The 13418-nt window shown below is 41.2% G+C and overlaps 1 pseudogene across 1 annotated transcript in view; it reads left to right on the forward strand.

The window, feature by feature from the left end:
- The first annotated feature begins 7318 nt into the window (after window positions 1–7318).
- The window catches only part of LOC148847741 (pre-mRNA-processing protein 40A-like), a 36351-nt pseudogene continuing 30251 nt past the window's right edge, over window positions 7319–13418 (forward strand). Inside the window, exons 1-2 of the transcript XR_016101162.1 lie at window positions 7319–7443; window positions 8073–8121. The product of XR_016101162.1 is annotated as a pre-mRNA-processing protein 40A-like (transcript). The remainder of the gene's footprint in view (window positions 7444–8072; window positions 8122–13418) is intronic.

Here is a 13418-nt window from a genome sequence, read left to right on the forward strand (position 1 = left end):
TCTCTTGCATTTGTCACATTTTCTTACGAGCTCAATAGCATTTGCCTTCATTGTTGGCCAATAGTATCCTTGTCGAAGTGTCTTTTGGTAGAGGGCCATGCTCCCCAAGTGCCCACCGCACAGACCCTCATGGGTGTCACGGAGTACGATCTTGGCTTTGGTAGGTCGCAAGTAGCGTAAGTAGGGGAGCGTGTAAGGTCTCCGATATAGCTCGCGAGGCATTTCTTAAGCTCGTCAAACGCGAGCTGACAGTCTCGGGTCCACTCAAACCCTTTGCTCTTGATTGCCTTAAAAAACAGTAGACAACGGTCCTCCGATTTGGACATGAAGTGGCTCAGGGCGGCTATGCGGCTAATCAACCTCCGAACCTCCTTCAACTTACGGGGTGGTCTCATGTCTAAGATGGCCTTAAACTTATCGGGGTTAGCTTCAATGCCGTGCCGGTTAACGATGTATCCCAGGAATTTACCCGAGGTCACACCAAACACACACTTGTTTGGATTTTATCTCATGTTAAACTTACACAAAATTTCAAAAACAAAATGCAATTCTTGTATTAATTCATGTAGAATTGAGTTTTGATGACCATGTCGTCTACATAGCATTCTACTTTTCTGCCGATTAACGGCGCAAACAATTTGTTTACAAGCCTTTGGAAGGTTGCCCCTGCGTTTTTCAACCCGAAGGGCATAACCTTGTAACAGTATAGGCCGAACTCTGTGATGAAGGCAGTCTTTTTTTCGTCTGCTAGGTCCATCTTGATCTGGTTATAGCTGGAATAAGCATCCAAGAAACTTAGCAACTCATGCCCTGAGGTCGCGTCCACCAAACTGCCGATTCTGAGGAGCAGGAAGCAGTCTTTTCGGGCAAGCCTGGTTTAGGTTGGTGTAGTCGACGCACAAGCGCCACTTGCCATTGGCCTTCTTTACCAGGACGGGGTTTGCTACCCAGCTCGAGTATTAGACTTCTCTTATGAAGTCTGCTACGAGGAGCTTCTCGACTTCCTCGTCGACCGCTTTCCACCGTTCTGGGGCTAGGTTGCGTTTCTTTTGTCTAACGGGCCTAACTATAGGATCAGTGTTCAGCTTGTGAGTTATGAGTTCGAGGTCTATACTGGGCATTTCTGTCACGGACCATGCAAAAATATCTAAATTTTGAAGTAAAAAGCTTACCAGTTCGGATCGTAGGGGCTCTTGGACGAAAGCGCCGATCTAATGCGTCCGAGCTGGGTCTGCTATTGAGGTCGGGACCACAGCTGTTTCTTCCATGGGAGTGGCTTGCTCTTCACCTTGCTCCGTGGGTTGTTCCAGTTCAAGGTCATCGGCCACCTTGGTTTTCCCCTTTAGGGCGGCAACATAGCACTTGCGGGACTCGAGCTAGTCACCCCGCGCTACTCCCACACCGAAGTCTGTTGGGAACTTCATAGGCAAGTGGTAAGTGGAGACCACTGCCCGTATGACATGGGTGATCGATCGACCTATTATAGCATTGTAGGAAGAGGGGGTCGCTACCACCAGGAAGTTGTGTTCAAATCTGACCACACAAGGCCAGGTGCCGATCTCTACATGTATTGTTATTTTCCCCAGGGGGCGAACTTCCTCTCCGTTGAAGCCCACTAAAGGGGTGTCCGCGGGCTTCAAGTCGCTTCTTTGCAACTGGAGCTGGTCAAATGCAGCTTTGAAGAGTATGTCGGTCGAGCTGCCTGAGTCGACGAGTATGCGCCTGACCTCGAAGTCGTTGATTCTTAGCTTTATTATGAGCGCGTCATCGTGGGGGTAATGGACCCCTCGCGCATCGTCTTCTGTGAAGAAAATTGGATCTTCCATCTTCGGCCGCTTTGGGGGGTTCTGCTCTTCCCGGGTGGCCTCACGAACTGACGTCCGAGCTGTTGCTGAGGTACAACCTGCAACGATTGAACCTCCCTCTATCATGTGGATGGTCCCCTGAACTGGCCTCTCCTCTGGAGGCTGCCTCTGCGATTGTTCAGTCGGCCTGCTGTTGGACTCGGGAGCATCTTTACCGTGCTCCCCTTGTCGACCTGCTCTATTACTATTATTTTTATTATTATTATTTTGTACAAAGTTTCTAAAATATCCACGATGGATGAGCTCTTCTATCTCGTTGTGGAGGTTCTTACAACTCTCGGTACTATGATCGTGGTCTTTGTGAAAACTGCAATACAAACTCTTATTTCTTTCATTGGGATTTCCCCTTAGACGGGGTGGCCACTTCACGTATGGGACGTCCTTGATCGCCATCAGGATTTCGGCTCGCTTCGCATTCAGTGGGGTGTAATCAGCTCGGTTCGGTGCAGGAGCTCTGAACAATTGACCCGGCTTTGCCCCCCGAACTATTTCTTTTTTTCCTTTGGGTGTCCTCTTGACTGGAAGGCTCTCCTTCTCTCTTTCTTTTTTGGGGCGCGCCCTCACCCTTCTGGTTGATCTCCTCTTCGGTGGCTATGAACTTATCTGCAAGTTTCAGAAACTCGGTTATGGTCGCGGGTTGGTTGACGACCATGTGCCACTTGAACTCTTTGTGCTTCACGCCCTTCTTGGCTGCTGCAAGGCGTACGGTAGGGTCCAGGCGTGGTATCTGCATACAAGCGTCGTTGAACCGCTTGATATAGCTTCGGATGGACTCTCCCTCTCTTTGTGCTACGTTGAAGATGCTTTCTTCAGTTCGCGGGCACCGTTTGCTGGTGACAAAGCGGGACGTGAAGGCTTGTGCGAACTACGCCCAACTTCTTATCGACCTAGGTGCCAAGTTCCGGTACCACATGCAGGCTGCTCCCCTGAAAGTAGTGGAGAAGGCCACACACATGCACGACTCACTAGCTTGCACCAGGTGCATCTATGACTGAAAGGCATCTACATGATCATTCAGGTCGAACAACCCGTCATACTTGTCAAGAGTGGGGAGCTTGAAATCCTTGGGCATTGGGACTGCCAAGAGTTCAGAAGACAAGGGGGACGGAACCGAGAGGAGGGAAGCTTTGGCTTCAACCGAGCCTACCTCTTCTTTGCCCATGAGCTCGGGCAAATCGTTGGTGACAGATTGACAATCTCAGCGGTGGCGTCTCTACTTCTTGATGGTTTCGGCGTTTGTGCTGCTCACCTCCGCGCTGTCCAGAATGGTTTGTGCTGGGAGTAGCCCAGTCTGCTGGTGATGGCTACGGACAGAAGGGGCCTGCTTGGAGTCTATTTCCAGGATCTCAAACCGGTTTTCAAGGATCAGGGTTCCAAACTTTGACTGTCGAGGCGACGTAGACCTGCCGAGCCAGGGTCCTCCTGTCCTGTCCACCCGCGGTGAGATCGGGGTAGCCGGTCTCTCCCGTCTGCTGTGGGGGGAGGCCTAGTTTTTTGGGGGCCTCTCCTTGGCCCGAGTGCTCGCTCTAGCAGTAAGATTTGGCTTGCTACGAGGCCAGGTGCAAAGGCTGTTGAAGTTGAGGTTGGGGCAGTTGGGGGAACTGTTGCTGATGCTGGTACTGGGAGACCTGGTGCAGCACGTGCTATTGATAGAGCTGAAGTTGTTGGAACTGGTGCATTTGAGCCTGCATGGCCCTCATGCACTGCACTAGGTCCTCCAGCTGGTTCGGGCTGGCTGCCAGGGGCACGACTGAAGGTTCGGTGAATGTCGTTCCGACTATAGCAGGAAGTGGGGCGATGACAGGTGCCATTGTGAGAGGCACATTTAAGTTGGGGATTCCGTCCGCTAAGAGGGGGACGGTGAACTGTCCGATACAGACAGTAGGAAGCTGGGGTTGTTCCCTGAGGTTATCCATTTCCGTGCTTCATCCGATGTTGCTAGAGGAAGCCATGAGCGTTGGATCGTTTCAAGGAAGAAGAAGTAACTGAAAAAGTTTAGAGAGAAAGGCTTTTTGAAGTGGTTCCCATAGATGGTGCCAAATGATGTAGCGCAATTCGGGCACTCCTAGCTGACTGCTAACTGACTGCTGACTGGCTCCTTGTTGTTTCATAGGTCGGGTCAAATCATCGTTCATCAGATGTCATAAGAGGTATAGGCCTCTTGAAAATTGCAATGTGAAGCTTAAGGTGTAGGCATTTTGCAAATGGATGTATAGACCTTGTTATCTTCTGGGGTGGGTAATTTGCTTATCCACTTGCCAAAATCTTTAAAATCTCTTGCCCAAGAATCATCTGCCCAAATGAGCAAGTTAGTTAGGCTAAGTTTGGAAGGAGTACAAATACAAATATGTAGAGTGCAAAATCATGTATTTTGTACTATTTTTATGTATTTATATTGTACATATTTGTATTTGTACCAAAAACAAAAAAGAGGCAACTTTGGTATTATAAACTTTTTTTTTGAAGTGAGCTGTTAATGGCTCTAAATTGTACAATGATAGGCGTCTAGGGTTAAATAATGGAAATAGCCCTATGGTTTAGCAAATGCACAAAAACTTAAGGTATCCTTAAGTTTTTTTACAATTGACATCATTCTTAGATACTAGCGAAGGGCACCTGGATTGGAATTGTAACATTGGTATTTACTACATTAAAAAAGACAATACTTTCTTAATAATAAACTTGTAACTATAAGTACTCAAGTCTTGAAATTCATATAAAGACTTAAAATAGATCATCATGTGCTCTGCTTTAGCAAAGCATCTCATATAAAAGAGCATAGTCATACAATGATGGTTTTGAGTTCTACTTCATAGTTGTCTTTTGTTTTACATCGAGAACTCCCAGTTGAACCGAATGGTAGGACCCTTCGGCCTGGGAACCGTCCAAGCAACCGGTTCCGTTTTACCCCAAATCTGGTCTCTGGCAAAAAATCGTTGAATCAGTTAATGACCCGTTGACCCGTTCAATGGTTTTTGGTCATTTTTTACTTTTAATTATTTTTTAATTTTTGTTGTCAGAACGGGCCATCCATTTGAAATGGATGGTCATGGGAAGAAATAAAATCTTGAAAGACAAATGTAAAGTGACCTTAAACATAGAAAAAAATGGTGGTAAATCCACCAAACTAGAAAAACCAAGGAAAAAATCAGAAAATCGAGTCCAAAGTTCTGCTTTGAAATGGAGCTAAACACATATGCAATCAAAGAAATAAACAAAGCAAATAATCTTGTAAGAATATAAAAAAAACATTGTACAAGAAAACCCAAAGAAAAAACAAAAGGGAAGAAATAAAATAGTGGTAAACCCTAGACCATTTTGGAGGATCTTGAAGAAGACCAAACATGAAAAAAAAAGTCGAAAATGAAAAAAAAAGGAACTTACAACACATGTTTGAATAAATCCCACATTAGAATAAACTTTTGAATAGTAAAAATCCAAAAGCACAAAAAACCATGGTTTTTGAACCATTATTGACCCGGACGGACGAACATTTTGGCCTAGGAACTATCTAGGCAACTAGTTCCATTTTACCCCAATCCCGATCCCTAGCAAAAAACTTTTGAATTAGTCAATGACCCATTGACCTGGGCGATCGAACCATCGACCCGTTGACCTGTTCAATGGTTTTTGGCCATTTTTTTTAATTGGGAACTGTCCAGGCAACCAGTTCCGTTTTATCCCAATCCCAATCCCTGGCCAAAAATCGTTGAATTGGTCAACGACCCATTGATTCGAGCGGTTGAACTATCCACCCATTGATCCGTTCAATGGTTTTTAGCCGTTTTTTTTTTTAATTTTTTTAATTTTTGTTGTTAGAACGGGCCATTCATGAATTGGATGAACAAACCACTATTTTTTTTTTAATTGGGAACCGTCCACACAACCAATTCAATTTTACCCCAATCTCGGTCCTTGGCCAAAAATCGTTAAATCGATCAATGACCCATTGACCCGAGCGGTCAAACCATCAACTCGTTGACCCGTTCAGTGGTTTTTGGTCATTTTTTTTATTTTTTTAATTTTTGTTGTCAGAACGGGCTGTTCGTTCGAACTGGATAGTTGAACCGCCGACTTGAAAACCGGTGGCTAAAACGGTTCCGTTTTCGAGTCATATGAGTACACACTCGAATGACATAACACGTATGATATTGGTTAATGGACCTCACACACCCAATTTTTTGCCTATAATTTTTGTTGTCAAAAACAGGACATCCATTTGAACCGAACAGTGAAATTGACAAACCGAAAACCGATGGCCAGAACATTTACATAATTTTTTGCTTATAAATTTTTATTGTCAAAACAGGATGTCTATTCGAATAAGACAATCGGACCTTCAACCCGAAACCTGTGGCAAATAAAAGGGAAATCTATTGGCATTTGGCGAAAGGGGAGAAATGGGGTGATAGGACAGGGGTAGGGATAAAAGAAGAGGGTGGAAGAGTCACACGTTGGAACAGATATCACGTACATAAAAAAATGAAGAACCTGGCACGCACACTACGAATCCATGTTTTGTATTAGTAGATACATATAAATTGATGGAAAATAGTGAAATGTCAAATTTATCTTTCATTATTTCTCAAAATTTTAAAATAAAATCCAAATCACAAAAAAGTTTGTTAATATAACAACAAAGCTGCTAGAATAATTATAACTTCCATGAAATTACTAATCCCAAACTCAACTAAAGTCTCAAACACTATTTGTTACCCAAATCTTCATTGATGGAAAACAACAACCTGTATTAAGCCAAACTTTATAACATATATTTAGACCAGCATATCAAAAAAGATAAAGGAAAAAGAAACAAAAAAAGAAAAAAATCGTAAACTTATAGTTTGGGAACCTTGCTCGCAACATTGAAATCATTCCATGTGCCAAGACTTGAAAATATTTGAAGGCATCGGTTGAGCCATCTAAGTCAGCTGGGCTAATGGTCAAAGCCATCTAATTCTAAGCAAATATTTGGTGCTTTGGTTGGCTCCCTGACAACAATCCGATGAAGAGAAACCCATTTTAAGCCAGAACTCAAACAAATTCTTTTGCCTCGACTAATAAACTGAAATGGAATTTATCTTTAAAAAATAAAATATATTTTTAGATTCAAGTCTACCGTCACATATGAACCACTAAGTTTCATATTAGCCCTTCTGAGTTTCATATAAGGTTATAATATCATTTTGTTTTAAAAGAACCATAGTTTTGAAATAAATAAAAAAAGAAATTATATTAATCACGTAACATCACATATGAACGAACTGTAGCCATGCCAAAGGTAAAGGAGAATTTTGTACATTATCATAAAATTTAAGAATACCTAGGATAAGTTCTTTTTTGTTCATTTACTTAAATCATAGGGGTAATTTAAATATTTAACCCTTTTTATATTATAGGGTCCGGTCAACAAGCTACAAGCTATATAACTTGAATTTTTTTATGGCATATCAGTAATTTCTCAAACCTATACTAGTAATTAACCAAAATTAAATAGTTCGACCTTTGCAGAGCAGGAGAACGCGCGAAGTCATCTGCAAACCAAATTCAGTTATTTCTAATACAAATTCTGAAATCAGTATGGTCTCTCAATATATGCTTCTACTATTTACTTTCTCTGCTTCTTCTTCTTCATCGAATTATCGTTATTTCTATCTTTTTTTAATTGAATTACATTCTATGCGCTGGGCCAATTCTCTGTTAATTTAATGGCGACCCTTTAGATATACCATAGGTCTCTTATGGCTTAATGGATCAATGCACAGTTCAATATACAAGTCGTTGTGTCGTCTGACTCGTGTCAAGTTCTGAGTGACGATTACAGTTAGGGTTTGATTTATGGTCTGGACTCTGGATGACGATCCCAGGTTAGGGTTTTTGTTCGGGTTTGAGTTCAAGCTGCAAAGATGTTGTAATTTATGGTGGAACTTCTGAAGTACAGTTAGAAGTAGGTTCTTTGCGATATTCGTTTTCAGTTATAGCTGGCTTGGTCTTTATTACTTTTGTCCTCATTTTAGATTTTAGAGTGTTAGAATAGGGTTGAGATGTTTTATTTTATTTCTCACTTAATTTTGCCTTAAATACCTTTCTTGATCTTTATGTAAGAACTTATCTTAGGAAGAAAGTGGTTGGCTTGTTGAATTTGCTTGCGAAGTGTCATTCTCTCTGACAGAAGAGTTGACATGTTTCCACATGGGAATGATGCAGATTCGTGAGCAGGTTGTTTTCATGAGAAGACCTGGTGCACCGTCTCTTTGTAAGTCAACTTGCAAAGAGCCAAACCTCATCTCTTTTATATGATCATGATGACCTCTTCTCTTATTGTAAATCTAACAACTCATGGGGGCTTACATCTTCAAGAGTTTCTCAGTAGAATCAATATGTTATTTCATAGTGAACTGTGTAGTTTCTTTTCCCTTTCTGCTCTTTAATGAACCCTAAATATAGAAATTAAAAATGGTTTATTTTATTAATTATATGTATGTTACTACCTCAATCCTCATCACCCCATAAATAAGAGAAAAAAGAAAACATGTTGGTACACTTTCTGCACACTCTGCAAGCATGGGCATCCAGCCACACATTGGCAATATCACCCTATGAATTTAACATACATGTATGGGAGATATTCCCAATGTGTGGCTGGATGCCATGTGTGCAGAGTTTTTGCTTGCCGAAGATCCGGGCTCTGGAATTTAACCTTCCTGTTTATGGTCCAAAACAACCTTTACAAAACAAATCTTTAATCCGGTCTGGAGTTGTATGTTTTCTTTGATATATAACAGAAAGAAGCTGCATTAAGATGATAGATGCCAAGGAAGAAAACATGTGATATGAGGTGTTCTGAAATGTGGATATTAACTAATTTTCCCATTTATGTATTTTATGAGGAAACTTATTTATCGAGGAACGCTGTAAACAAAGATGTTCTGTGCATCTGGATCTTTTTCCTAATTTCAGTTAGCATTTTTTATAATGACACAATGCACTAAACTTGCCTTCCCATCAGAATTGATTTAAATACATTCGGTTTTGACTTTTGTGCCAAGCCCTGCCCTATCTATGTGGGTGTTTCTAGTGCTTGGAATACCTCTGGAGTTGCTCCAGATGAAATCCACATAAAACTGCTAATTTTTTTCCCACCTTACTCATGTACAATGTCTCCGACTGAATGGCATATTGCTTTGAGTTATGGTGAATAAGCCATCAAGTAGGTTGTGTACTTATGGCTGAACAACATGTCGGATTGTTTGCTATACTCCTGAATAGTTTATTATATTACCTATTTTATCCACTTAAAGGAATAAATCAATCAGTGCAGTCACTTGGCCATTATTATTTCATCCATAGGATTCATGTAAGGTTCAAAGTATTGATATGTGCGATACACTAACTGCATATTGTGTGTTTCAAAGGGGCCACACACTTAGGTTGTTTTTTTTTTTTTTAGAGTTTCAAGAATTGAGCCAGGAAATCTCTAGGAGAGGTATTACCTTTTAAAAATGGCCACATGTCCTAACTCCTAGTATTTAGCTTATTGGTGGGTTCAAAAACTGATATGTATCGTACAATTCATGCTGGTACATATCGATATTTTGAACTTGAATATGTGCATAATTATAATATGTAACTGTACAAGTTGTAAGTGTACATGTTTCTCAATGAAAACATTCTTAAGTTTTCCACTTTTAGCAAAAAAGGATAAAAAGCCTATAGCTTTGATGTGGTAAGAGATGGAGTGTAGAGCTCCAGATCCTCTGAACTGTTGACCAGAATGATTTTTCTACTCTACCTCTTCACATAAGCCACATATCCCGTGCAGAAACTGGAATCTCTCTTACATAAGCCACATGTCCCATAGGTTGGTCACCTTTAGTCTGATGCGCCAAAGAAATGGCACATGGCAAATAAGACATTGGCATGAAAGATCAGTCCCCAAACATCCTCTCTTTTATGGAGAATATACCCATCCTCTGCCACGTCTTGCTCAATAATTTCTGTCCACATTTTTTAACAAATTTATGAGCTTTTGGATGATGTGCAAATCTCCTACTGGGCCCAGACTTTTTCAGTGGCATATTCAGAGAATGTGCTTAGTTATCAGTCTTTTTGATCTACCATGTGACCATGTATTTGGTCACATCAGATCATGGACAATTCAATCAATGGTTATCCATTAATGTCAATATTTTTCCTTTATTTAGGGGGTTAAGGGAAAATGAATGTTCTTCCTTGATTTACCTACTTGATACCCTAAAGCAGGTTTTGTTGGGCTCTTCCCTTGAGGATTCTAGAATTTGGTCATCCTCTCTAGATGGCCTCTTTACTTGCTCCTCCTCCTTCAAATCCCTTACCTTGTCTAACATCCAAGGCGTGGAATTCGAGTGAAAGAAATTTGGTGTAAGCCTATCCCACTTAAAATTCAAGCTTTCTTCTAGGAAAATTTTCTTAGTAAGTTGAATACTTGTGACATGTTGCAGAAAAGAAGGCCTTTTGTTTGCCTCTCTCCTTACTAGACCTGTTCATGGGCCGGGCTTCAGGCCTGACTTTACACTCTTTCGGGCTTGGGATTCGAGCCAGTCCCATTCAAATTTTGGGAAAAACCAAGTCTGAGCCTGGCCCATGAACAAGTCTACTCCTCACATGTGCTTCCTTTGTAGGGGTAACGACGAGACATTATCTCATTTACTACTCTCCTGTCCTTTTGTTTGTGCTTAGAATTTGGGAGTTCTTTTGATGAAAAAAAAGAATGTGGGAGTTTTTTCTTGGTTCTCTTTTTGGTTGCAAGTGGGTTCCACCCCAAGACGTGGAAGGTCTTTTCAACCCTAACTTCTTGAGACAACCTAAAAGGGGGAAAGCGCTTTTGAGAGCCACTAAGGCATCGATTTGTTGGGTAGTGAGGGAAGTGAGGAGTAACAGAATTTTCCTAGAAAAGAGCTGGAATCTGGAAGAAGATGATAGGCAATATAAAAATAAAGGTAGTTTTTTGGGCTAAGACTTTGGATATCTTCAAGACACTCTCAGTAACTGATTTCTTCAGGGCCTGGACTGATATAGAACAATCATCAAGAGCAAAAGACAGAATTGGGATGGATTGGAAACTCCTAGAAGGCAACACAGTAAAATTAAACTTTGATAGGAGCTCTCTTGGCAACCTGGGTATGGCTGGAATAGGAGGGGTTATCAGAAATTCGAGACTCTTGGCTATATTCCCAGGAGCAATTGGCTTTTGAAATGCTTTGAAGGCTGAACTGTTGGCCTTATTGCAAGGCTTGAGGTTAGCTAAACAACTGGCATTTAGGATGATTGAGGTGGAAGGAAACTCACAAGTAGTCATATCTTGGGCTAAATCCAATAGGCGCATTCCTTGGTCCCTCCAGTATGTACCAAGGGAGGTGGAAAAGATTGCAAAAGAAATGGTGCTTGAATTTAAAAGGGTTAGAAGGTGTGCAGGTGTGCAAATGATTTAGCTGACTCATTAGCTAAACAAGGGGTAATGAGGCAACAACTGTTTTGGGCATCCATGTAATTTGGGGATTGCAAGTAGGGATTGACACTATGGTTAAAAAGTTGTACTAATCATTCCTTCATTCCAGATATTTTAATAAAGTCACTTTTCTATTGGTCAAAAAAATATTTTTCCTTTATTTAAGCTGATCAAAAAGAAATATTTTTCCTTTATTTAAGGAGGGATTTAATTCTTTGGAAGGAATTTAACTCTCTCTCTCTCTCTCTCTCTCCAATAAGACTCTTTTTATCCTAGAACTAGAGTGCAGCCTTACTCTTGATGACCTGTAGCTGTTTGGTTTGCTTTATATCATTGAAGGCTGTAAGGTTCAAGGTCAAGCACGTGATGGAGATTATCAACCTTCTAACTGATTCATACCCAACCAAACTTATTTTTGATTCTGTCATCTCTTTCTTGATAAGTAATAAAGTAGTTTATTAAGATTAATCAAGATGAACCAACATAAGGTTCAGAATAGAGTTCCCACAAAGAGGTGTGAGGTGTTGCCTCAAGACACAGCAAAATTACAACTGAGCCCAAAACAAATGATCCCTATGCACCCCTTGCTTAGTGAAAAGGTCTGCCAGCTCGTTAGCTTATCTCCTCTCCCACTGAACTCTAACCGTTAAATTGGAGGTTAGCCACTTAAATCTTCTTATCACCCCCTATAGGACCCACTACAGTCTCTGGCTCTTCCAGCCACCCAATTACCAATTTAGAGTCTCCTTCAATGACCAATCTCGTGAAGTTCATTTCTTTTGCCAGCTATATACTCCCTGTAAAACTGCTTGGACCTCTGCACTAACTGCATCCCCCACTCCGATTGGACCAGAAAACAAGGTAACAATCTGACCCTCTGCATTCCTGAAAACTCCTTCAATACCAGAAGGCCTAGGATTACTGAGGCTGCTACCATCAAAGTTTAACTTGATAAAGCCTTCTTCAGAGGGCTTCTAGGCAACAACCGGCTTGTTCTTAACTGAAGAAGAATTTGCAACCACTTCCCAGTTTCTCCACATGTCAATTAAAGAGAATTGTGAAAAAAGATCTGATGCTTTAGTCCAATTAATAGACTGTTCTGCAAGCAACCCCAAACAGAATCCTCATCAGTCTCTTTATCATTGAAGATTTTGTTATTGCTTTCCTCTCATACTGTCTCTCAATTTGCAAAGGTAACGTCAACTTGCAACAAAAAGACTAAAAAATCTTCTCCCAATGCCCCATGACAAAGGGGCAAGAGATTAGTAGATGGTGACAGCTTTCTTCATTAGCTTTGCAAAGGATACATCAATTTGGGGAAATACTAAGGTTAGGTCTTTTCTTTTGCAAGATGTCCAAAGTGTTTACTTTTCCAGGAGAAACTTCCCAGCAAAGGGCTCCCACTTGGGGGGGGGGGAATTCCTTTACAAAAGAAAGGCTGATGGTTAGGGGCAGAACACACCTGTGAGAAAAAAAGAAGCACAAGAAAAAATTCCCTAAGTGTTAGGATTTAGGAATCCAAATTCTAGCATCAGGTTTGGAGTGGTCTAAACAAACCGGGTCAAGGATTTTAAGTAGCAGAGCAGCTTGGTCTAGCTCAAAGACTCTCAGATCCCTTCTAAAACCCATATTCCAACTTTTGATTCTGTCATCTCATCAAAAGTGAAGATGCCATTCAGATTATTTAGCTTGTGTTGTAAGATGTCAGGTAGTTGTACTTGTACTGCCATTAATATAGTCAACCAGGCAATGTACCTTTTCTTTTCTTTTTTTTTTTTTGAGAAGAGAAAAGGTTTCGTTCATTAATAAGAAAAAAAAGTTGTACAACCAGAGGCTGTACAACAGGGGAAATACAAAAAACTCAAAAATAGAAACACTAACTTGTCTGTCCATGCCCCACTGTATTGATGACCAAGAAATCAGTTTGCCCAATATTTTCTGCCATACTTCCTCCAGTTGACAGCTTTTGTTCTGTAAAATCCTATCCTGCTCTCGGTTACAGTTTCTTTCCTTCCAGATCAACCAGAACACTGCTCAAAGTCCTCCACTGATGCTGGGCAATATCC

This window comes from Nelumbo lutea, chromosome 6, assembly GCF_056320005.1.
Source record: "Nelumbo lutea isolate HS-2025 chromosome 6, American lotus-T2T, whole genome shotgun sequence".
Lineage (NCBI taxonomy): Eukaryota > Viridiplantae > Streptophyta > Magnoliopsida > Proteales > Nelumbonaceae > Nelumbo > Nelumbo lutea.